This window comes from Capricornis sumatraensis, chromosome 12, assembly GCF_032405125.1.
Source record: "Capricornis sumatraensis isolate serow.1 chromosome 12, serow.2, whole genome shotgun sequence".
Classification (NCBI taxonomy): Eukaryota; Metazoa; Chordata; class Mammalia; order Artiodactyla; family Bovidae; genus Capricornis; species Capricornis sumatraensis.
The window spans coordinates 3747322-3757705 of NC_091080.1; positions in this window are offsets into that span (position 1 = coordinate 3747322).

Consider the following 10384-nt stretch of genomic DNA (forward strand, 5'->3'; position numbering starts at 1 on the left):
CGTCGCATCTCAAGAGGAGGCACTCTCAACAGGAAAGGCGAGAGGAGCTCCATGGTCGTACCACCATTCCAAGAGTCCCCCAGATGTCTCAGTCCATTCCAGAGGAACCTCTTTGCCCTGTACTGGCTCATCTTTCAGGCCGAGGATCGACTCACACCACGGTGGCACGTGGGACAGCCCTGTGGGAAAGCCTCGAGGGAAAGCCTCGAGGGAAAACCACAGATCCTTTGATCCACGCCACGGGAAGCGTGACATTGCTGCTACAGCCTGGAAGGAAAGCACACGTGCATGCTCCCACTCGAGACGAGGCCTGACTCCCCTGGGGAGACTCCACAAGTACCCAAAGATCCATGTCAGCCCCTGAGAGGAATGCTCGGTTCCGGCCCTGACTCCACACAAGGTTTTTGGCCCCGGTATCGACGGGAGAGGAGTCCCGAGAGGCCCCCTAGCAAATCGCATGGGGACTGGCCTCTCCTGAGGCCACCAGGGCGGGTCCCTGAGGTCCCCGTCTTAACTCGAGAACACCTGCCGCAACTCGAGAAAATCCAGGAAGTTCTCCCTTCCAGGCGAGATGAGGCCTATTTCCGATGAGGCGTCTGGAGACTAATGACACCTAACCTCTGGAACTTCGAAAGGGTCTTTCACACCCTTCCTGCAACTCAAGAAGTTCACCGCCATACCCGTCTCCACTCGAGATGAAGCACGATGGTCCCGCCCACATCCAGAGGTGCCCCGTTTCCCCCTCGGAGCTCGAGATGTGGGATCCTTTCCCTGCTTTCAACGGGAAAGAATTCCCGGCGTTCCCGTCACATCTCAAGAGGAGGCACTCTCAACAGGAAAGGCGAGAGGAACTCCATGGTCGTACCACCATTCCGAGAGTCCCCCAGATGTCTCAGTCCACTCCAGAGGAACCTCTTTGCCCTGTACTGGCTCATCTTTCACGACGAGGATCGACTCACACCACGGTGTCACGTGGGACAGCCCTGTGGGAAAGCCTCAAGGGAAAGCCTCGATGGAAAACCACAGATCCTTTGATCCACGCGACGGGAAGCGTGACATTGCTGCTACAGGCTGGAAGGAAAGCGCACGTGCATGCCTCCACTCGAGACGAGGCCTGATTCCCCTCGGGAGACTCCAGAAAGACCCAAAGATCCATGTCAGCCAATGAGAGGAATCCTCGGTTCCGGCCCTGACTCCACACAAGGATTTTGGTCCTGGTATCGACGGGAGAGAACTACCGAGAGGCACCCTAGCAACTCGAATGGGGACTGGCCTTTCCTGATGCCACCAGGGCGGGTCCCTGAGGTCCCCGTCGTAACTCGAGAACACCTGCTGCAACTCGAGAAAATCCAAGAAGTTCTCCCTTCCAGGCGAGATGAGGCCTATTTCCGATGAGGTGTCTGGAGACTAATGACACCTAACCTCTGGAACTTCGAAAGGGTCTTTCACACCCTTGCTGCAACTCAAGTAGTTCACCGCCATACCCGTCTCCACTCGAGAGGAAGCACGATCGTCCCACCAAAACCAGAGGAGCCCCGTTTCCCCCTCGTAGCTCGAGATGAGGGATCCTTTCCCTGCTTTCAACGGGAAAGTATTATCGGCGTTCCCGTCGCATCTCAAGAGGAGGCACTCTCAACAGGAAAGACGAGAGGAACTCCATGGTCGTACCACCATTCCAAGAGTCCCCGAGATTTCTCAGTCCATTCTAGAGGAACCTCTTTGCCCTGCACTGGCTCATCTTTCACAACGAAGATCGACTCACACCATGGTGGCACGTGGGACAGCCCTGTGGGAAAGCCTCGAGGGTAAACCACAGATCCTTTGATCCACGCGACGGGAAGCGTGACATTGCTGCTACAGCCTGGAAGGAAAGCGCACGTGCATGCCCCCACTCGAGACGAGGCCTGACTCCCCTGGGGAGACTCCAGAAGTACCCAAAGATCCATGTCAGCCCCTGAGAGGAATCCTCGGTTCCGGCCCTGACTCCACACAAGGTTTTTGGCCCCGGTATCGACGGGAGAGGAATCCCGAGAGGCCCCCTAGCAACTCGCATGGGGACTGGCCTCTCCTGAGGCCACCAGGGCGGGTCCCTGAGGTCCCCGTCGTAACTCGAGAACACCTGCCGCAACTCGAGAAAATCCAGGAAGTTCTCCCTTCCAGGCGAGATGAGGCCTATTTCCGATGAGGCCTCTGGAGACAAATGACACCTAACCTCTGGAACTTCGAAAGGGTCTTTCACACCCTTGCTGCAACTCAAGAAGTTCACCGCCATACCCGTCTCCACTCGAGAGGAAGCACGATGGTCCCGCCCACATCCAGAGGAGCCCCGTTTCCCCCTCGTAGCTCGAGATGAGGGATCCATTCCCTGCTTTCAACGGGAAAGAATTCCCGGCGTTCCCGTCGCATCTCAAGAGGAGGCACTCTCAACAGGAAAGGCGAGAGGAACTCCATGGTCGTTCCACCATTCCAAGAGTCCCCCAGATGTCTCAGTCCATTCCAGAGGAGCCTCTTTGCCCTGCACTGGCTCATCTTTCACGCCGAGGATCGACTCACACCACGGTGGCACGTGGGACAGCCCTGTGGGAAAGCCTCGAGCGAAAGCCTCGAGGGAAAACCACAGATCCTTTGATCCACGAGACGGGAAGCGTGACATTGCTGCTACAGCCTGGAAGGAAAGCGCACGTGCATGCCCCCACTCGAGACGAGGCCTGACTCCCCTGGGGAGACTCCACAAGTACCCAAAGATCCATGTCAGCCCCTGAGAGGAATCCTCGGTTCCGGCCCTGACTCCACACAAGGTTTTTGGCCCCGGTATCGACGGGAGAGGAATCCCGAGAGGCCCCCTAGCAACTCGCAAGGGGACTGGCCTCTCCTGAGACCACCAGGGCGGGTCCCTGAGGGCCCCGTCGTAACTCGAGAACACCTGCCGCAACTCGAGAAAATCCAGGAAGTTCTCCCTTCCAGGCGAGATGAGGCCTATTTCCGATGAGGCCTCTGGAGACAAATGACACCTAACCTCTGGAACTTCGAAAGGGTCTTTCACACCCTTGCTGCAACTCAAGAAGTTCACCGCCATACCCGTCTCCACTCGAGAGGAAGCACGATGGTCCCGCCCACATCCAGAGGAGCCCCGTTTCCCCCTCGTAGCTCGAGATGAGGGATCCATTCCCTGCTTTCAACGGGAAAGAATTCCCGGCGTTCCCGTCGCATCTCAAGAGGAGGCACTCTCAACAGGAAAGGCGAGAGGAACTCCATGGTCGTACCACCATTCCAAGAGTCCCCCAGATGTCTCAGTCCATTCCAGAGAAGCCTCTTTACCCTGCACTGGCTCATCTTTCACGCCGAGGATCGACTCACACCACGGTGGCACGTGGGACAGCCCTGTGGGAAAGCCTCGAGCGAAAGCCTCGAGGGAAAACCACAGATCCTTTGATCCACGCGACGGGAAGCGTGACATTGCTGCTACAGCCTGGAAGGAAAGCGCACGTGCATGCCCCCACTCGAGACGAGGCCTGACTCCCCTGGGGAGACTCCACAAGTACCCAAAGATCCATGTCAGCCCCTGAGAGGAATCCTCGGTTCCGGCCTTGACTCCACACAAGGTTTTTGGCCCCGGTATCGACGGGAGAGGAATCCCGAGAGGCCCCCTAGCAACTCGCATGGGTACTGGCCTCTCCTGAGGCCACCAGGGCGGGTCCCTGAGGTCCCCGTCGTAACTCGAGAACACCTGCCGCAACTCGAGAAAATCCAGGAAGTTCTCCCTTCCAGGCAAGATGAGGCCTATTTCCGATGAGGCGTCTGGAGACTAATGACACATAAACTCTGGAACTTCGAAAGGGTCTTTCACACCCTTGCTGCAACTCAAGAAGTTCACCGCCATACCCGTCTCCACTCGAGAGGAAGCACGATGGTCCCGCCCACATCCAGAGGAGACCCGTTTCCCCCTCGGAGCTCGAGATGAGGGATCCATTCCCTGCTTTCAACGGGAAAGAATTCCCGGCGTTCCCGTCGCATCTCAAGAGGAGGCACTCTCAACAGGAAAGGCGAGAGGAACTCCATGGTCGTACCACCATTCCAAGAGTCCCCCAGATGTCTCAGTCCATTCCAGAGGAGCCTCTTTGCCCTGCACTGGCTCATCTTTCACGCCGAGGATCGACTCACACCACGGTGGCACGTGGGACAGCCCTGTGGGAAAGCCTCGAGGGAAGGCCTCGAGGGAAAACCACAGATCCTTTGATCCACGCGACGGGAAGTGTGACATTGCTGCTACAGCCTGGAAGGAAAGCGCACGTGCATGCCCCCACTCGAGACGAGTCCTGACTCCCCTGGGGAGACTCCAGAAGTACCCAAAGATCCATGTCAGCCCCTGAGAGGAATCCTCGGTTCCGGCCCTGACTCCACACAAGGTTTTTGGCCCCGGTATCGACGGGAGAGGAATCCCGAGAGGCCCCCTAGCAACTAGCATGGGGACTGGCCTCTCCTGAGGCCACCAGGGCGGGTCCCTGAGGTCCCCGTCTTAACTTGAGAACACCTGCCGCAACTCGAGAAAATCCAGGAAGTTCTCCTTTCCAGGCGAAATGAGGCCTATTTCCGATGAGGCGTCTGGAGACTAATGACACCTAACCTATGGAACTTCGAAAGGGTCTTTCACACCCTTGCTGCAACTCAAGTAGTTCACCGCCATACCCGTCTCCACTCGAGAGGAAGCACGATCGTCCCACCCACAACCAGAGGAGCCCCGTTTCCCCCTCGAGCTCAAGATGAGGGATCCTTTCCCTGCTTTAAATGGGAAAGAATTCCGGGGTTCCTGTCGCATCTCAAGAGGAGGCACTCTCAACAGGAAAGGCGAGAGGAACTCCATGGTCGTACCACCATTCCAAGAGACCCCAGATGTCTCAGTCCATTCCAGAGGAACCTCTTTGCCCTGCACTGGCTCATCTTTCACGCCGAGGATCGACTCACACCACGGTGGCACGTGAGACAGCCCTGTGGGAAAGCCTCGAGTGAAAGCCTCGAGGGAAAACCACAGATCCCTTGATCCACGCGACGGGAAGCGTGACATTGCTGCTACAGCCTGGAAGGAAAGCGCACGTGCATGCCCCCACACGAAACGTGGCCTGACTCCCCTGGGGAGACTCCTGAAGTACCCAAAGATCCATGTCAGCCCCTGAGAGGAATCCTCGGTTCCGGCCCTGAATCCACACAAGGTTTTTGGCCCCGGTATCGACGGGAGAGGAATCCCGAGAGGCCCCCTAGCAACTAGCATGGGGACTGGCCGTTCTTGAGGCCACCAGGGCGGGTCCCTGAGGTCCCCGTCGTAACTCGAGAACACCTGCCGCAACTCGAGAAAATCCAGGAAGTTCTCCCTTCCAGGCGAGATGAGGCCTATTTCCGATGAGGCGTCTGGAGACTAATGACACCTAACCTCTGGAACTTCGAAAGGGTCTTTCACACCCTTGCTGCAACTCAAGAAGTTCACCGCCATACCCGTTTCCACTCGAGAGGAAGCACGATGGTCCCGCCCACATCCAGAGGAGCCCCGTTTCCACCTCGTAGCTCGAGATGAGGGATCCTTTCCCTGCTTTCAATGGGAAAGAATTCCCGGCGTTTCCGTCGCATCTCTAGAGGAGGCACTCTCAACAGGAAAGGCGAGAGGAGCTCCATGGCCGTACCACCATTCCAAGAGTCCCCCCGATGTCTCAGTCCATTCCAGAGGAACCTCTTTGCCCTGTACTGGCTCATCTTTCACGCCGAGGATCGACTCACACCTCGGTGGCACGAGGGACAGCCCTGTGGGAAAGCCTCGAGGGAAAGCCTCGAGGGAAAACCACAGATCATTTGATCCACGCCACGGGAAGCATGACATTGCTGCTACAGCCTGGAAGGAAAGCGCACGTGCATGCCCCCACTCGAGACGAGGCCTGACTCCCCTGGGGAGACTCCAGAAGTACCCAAAGATCCATGTCAGCCCCTGAGAGGAATCCTCGGTTCCGGCCCTGACTCCACACAAGGTTTTTGGCCCCGGTATCGACGGGAGAGGAATCCCGAGAGGCCCCCTAGCAACTAGCATGGGGACTGGCCGTTCCTGAGGCCACCAGGGCGGGTCCCTGAGGTCCCCGACGTAACTCGAGAACACCTGCCGCAACTCGAGAAAATCCAGGAAGTTCTCCTTTCCAGGCGAAATGAGGCCTATTTCCGATGAGGCGTCTGGAGACTAATGACACCTAACCTCTGGAACTTCGAAAGGGTCTTTCACACCCTTGCTGCAACTCAAGAAGTTCACCGCCATACCCGTCTCCACTCGAGAGGAAGCACGATGGTCCCGCCCACATCCAGAGGTGCCCCGTTTCCCCCTCGGAGCTCGAGATGTGGGATCCTTTCCCTGCTTTCAACGGGAAAGAATTCCCGGCGTTCCCGTCACATCTCAAGAGGAGGCACTCTCAACAGGAAAGGCGAGAGGAACTCCGTGGTCGTACCACCATTCCAAGAGTCCCCCAGATGTCTCAGTCCATTCCAGAGGAACCTCTTTGCCCTGCACTGGCTCATCTTTCACGCCGAGGATCGACTCACACCACGGTGGCACGTGGGACAGCCCTGTGGGAAAGCCTCGAGGGAAAGCCTCGAGGGAAAACCACAGATCCTTTGATCCACGCGACGGGAAGCGTGACATTGCTGCTACAGCCTGGAAAGAAAGCGCACGAGCATGCCCCCACTCGAGACGAGGCCTGACTCCCCTGGGGAGACTCCAGAAGTACCCAAAGATCCATGTCAGCCCCTGAGAGGAATCCTCGGTTCCGGCCCTGACTCCACACAAGCTTTTTGGCCCCGGTATCGACGGGAGAGGAATCCCGAGAGACCCCCTAGCAACTCGCATGGGGACTGGCCTCTCCTGAGGCCACCAGGGCGGGTCCCTGAGGTCCCCGTCGTAACTCGAGAACACCTGCCGCAACTCGAGAAAATCCAGGAAGTTCTCCCTTCCAGGCGAGATGAGGCCTATTTCCGATGAGGCCTCTGGAGACTAATGACACCAAACCTCTGGAACTTCGAAAGGGTCTTTCACACCCTTGCTGCAACTCAAGAAGTTCACCGCCATACCCGTCTCCACTCGAGAGGAAGCACGATGGTCCCGCCCACATCCAGAGGAGCCCCGTTTCCCCCTCGGAGCTCGAGATGAGGGATCCTTTCCCTGCTTTCAACGGGAAAGAATTCCCGGCGTTCCCGTCGCATCTCAAGAGGAGGCACTCTCAACAGGAAAGGCGAGAGGAACTCCATGGTCGTACCACCATTCCAAGAGTCCCCCAGATGTCTCAGTCCATTCCAGAGGAACCTCTTTGCCCTGCACTGGCTCATCTTTCACGCCGAGGATCGACTCACACCACGGTGGCACGTGGGACAGCCCTGTGGGAAATCCTCGAGGGAAAGCCTCGAGGGAAAACCACAGATCCTTTGATCCACGCGACGGGAAGCGTGACATTGCTGCTACAGCCTGGAAGGAAAGTGCACGTGCATGCCCCCTCACGAAACGAGGCCTGTCTCCCCTGGCGAGACTCCAGAAGTATCCAAAGATCCATATCAGCCCCTGAGAGGAATCCTCGGTTCCGGCCCTGACTCCACACAAGGTTTTTGGCCCCGGTATCGACGGGAGAGGAATCCCGAGAGGGCCCCTAGCAACTCGCATGGGGACTGGCCTCTCCTGAGGCCACCAGGGCCGGTCCCTGAGGTCCCCGTCGTAACTCGAGAACACCTGCCGCAACTCGAGAAAATCCAGGAAGTTCTCCCTTCCAGGCGAGATGAGGCCTATTTCCGATGAGGCGTCTGGAGACTAATGACACCTAACCTCTGGAACTTCGAAAGGGTCTTTCACACCCTTGCTGCAACTCAAGAAGTTCACCACCATACCCGTCTCCACTCGAGAGGAAGCACGATGGTCCCGACAACATCCAAAGGAGCCCCGTTTCCCCCTCGTAGCTCGAGATGAGGGATCCTTTCCCTGCTTTCAACGGGAAAGAATTCCCGGCGTTCCCGTCGCATCTCAAGAGGAGGCACTCTCAACAGGAAAGGCGAGAGGAACTCCATGGTCGTACCACCATTCCAAGAGTCCCCCAGATGTCTCAGTCCATTCCAGAGGAACCTCTTTGCCCTGCACTGGCTCATCTTTCACGCCGAGGATCGACTCACACCACGGTGGCACGTGGGACAGCTCTGTGGGAAAGCCTCGAGGGAAAGCCTCGAGGGAAAACCACAGATCCTTTGATCCACGCGACGGGAAGCGTGACATTGCTGCTACAGCCTGGAACGAAAGCGCACGTGCATGCCCCTACTCGAGACGAGGCCTGACTCCCCTGGGGAGACTCCAGAAGTACCCAAAGATCCATGTCAGCCCCTGAGAGGAATCCTCGGTTCCGGCCCTGACTCCACACAAGCTTTTTGGCCCCGGTATCGACGGGAGAGGAATCCCGAGAGGCCCCCTAGCAACTCGCATGGGGACTGGCCTCTCCTGAGGCCACCAGGGCGGGTCCCTGAGGTCCCCGTCGTAACTCGAGAACACCTGCCGCAACTCGATAAACTCCAGGAAGTTCTCCCTTCCAGGCGAGATGAGGCCTATTTCCGATGAGGCCTCTGGAGACTAATGACACCAAACCTCTGGAACTTCGAAAGGGTCTTTCACACCCTTGCTGCAACTCAAGAAGTTCACCGCCATACCCGTCTCCACTCGAGAGGAAGCACGATGGTCCCGCCCACATCCAGAGGAGCCCCGTTTCCCCCTCGGAGCTCGAGATGAGGGATCCTTTCCCTGCTTTCAACGGGAAAGAATTCCCGGCGTTCCCGTCGCATCTCAAGAGGAGGCACTCTCAACAGGAAAGGCGAGAGGAACTCCATGGTCGTACCACCATTCCAAGAGTCCCCCAGATGTCTCAGTCCATTCCAGAGGAACCTCTTTGCCCTGCACTGGCTCATCTTTCACGCCGAGGATCGACTCACACCACGGTGCCACGTGGGACAGCCCTGTGGGAAAGCCTCGAGGGAAAGCCTCGAGGGAAAACCACAGATCCTTTGATCCACGCGACGGGAAGCGTGACATTGCTGCTACAGCCTGAAAGGAAAGCGCACGTGCATGCCCCCACTCGAGACGAGGCCTGACTCCCCTGGGGAGACTCCAGAAGTACCCAAAGATCCATGTCAGCCCCTGAGAGGCATCCTCGGTTCCGGCCCTGACTCCACACAAGGTTTTTGGCCCCGGTATCGACGGGAGAGGAATCCCGAGAGGCCCCCTAGCAACTCGCATGGGGACTGGCCTCTCCTGAGGCCACCAGGGCGGGTCCCTGAGGTCCCTGTCGTAACTCGAGAACACCTGCCGCAACTCGAGAAAATCCAGGAAGTTCTCCCTTCCAGGCGAGATGAGGCCTATTTCCGATGAGGCGTCTGGAGACTAATGACACCTAACCTCTGGAACTTCGAAAGGGTCTTTCACACCCTTGCTGCGACTCAAGAAGTTCACCGCCATACCCGTCTCCACTCGAGAGGAAGCACGATGGTCCCGCCCACATCCAGAGGAGCCCCGTTTCCCCCTCGTAGCTCGAGATGAGGGATCCTTTCCCTGCTTTAAACGGGAAAGAATTCCCGGCGTTCCCGTCGCATCTCAAGAGGAGGCAGTCTCAACAGGAAAGGCGAGAGGAACTCCATGGTCGTACCACCATTCCAAGAGTCCCCCAGATGTCTCAGTCCATTCCAGAGGAACCTCTTTGCCCTGCACTGGCTCATCTATCACGCCGAGGATCGACTCACACCACGGTGGCACGTGGGACAGCCCTGTGGGAAAGCCTCGAGGGAAAGCCTCGAGGGAAAACCACAGATCCTTTGATCCACGCCACGGGAAGCGTGACATTGCTGCTAAAGCCTGGAAGGAAAGTGCACGTGCATGCCCCCTCACGAAACGAGGCCTGTCTCCCCTGGCGAGACTCCAGAAGTATCCAAAGATCCATATCAGCCCCTGAGAGGAATCCTCGGTTCCGGCCCTGACTCCACACAAGGTTTTTGGCCCCGGTATCTACGGGAGAGGAAACCCGAGGGGCCCCCTAGCAACACGCATAGGGACTGGCCTCTCCTGAGGCCAACAAGGCGGGTCCCTGAGGTCCCCGTCGTAACTCGAGAACACCTGCTGCAACTCGAGAAAATCAAGGAAGTTCTCCCTTCCAGGCGAGATGAGGCCTATTTCCGATGAGGCGTCTGGAGACTAATGACACCTAACCTCTGGAACTTCGAAAGGGTCTTTCACACCCTTGTTGCAACTCAAGAAGTTCACCGCCATACCCGTCTCCACTCGAGAGAAAGCACGATGGTCCCGCCCACATCCAGAGGAGCCCCGTTTCCCCCTCGTAGCTCG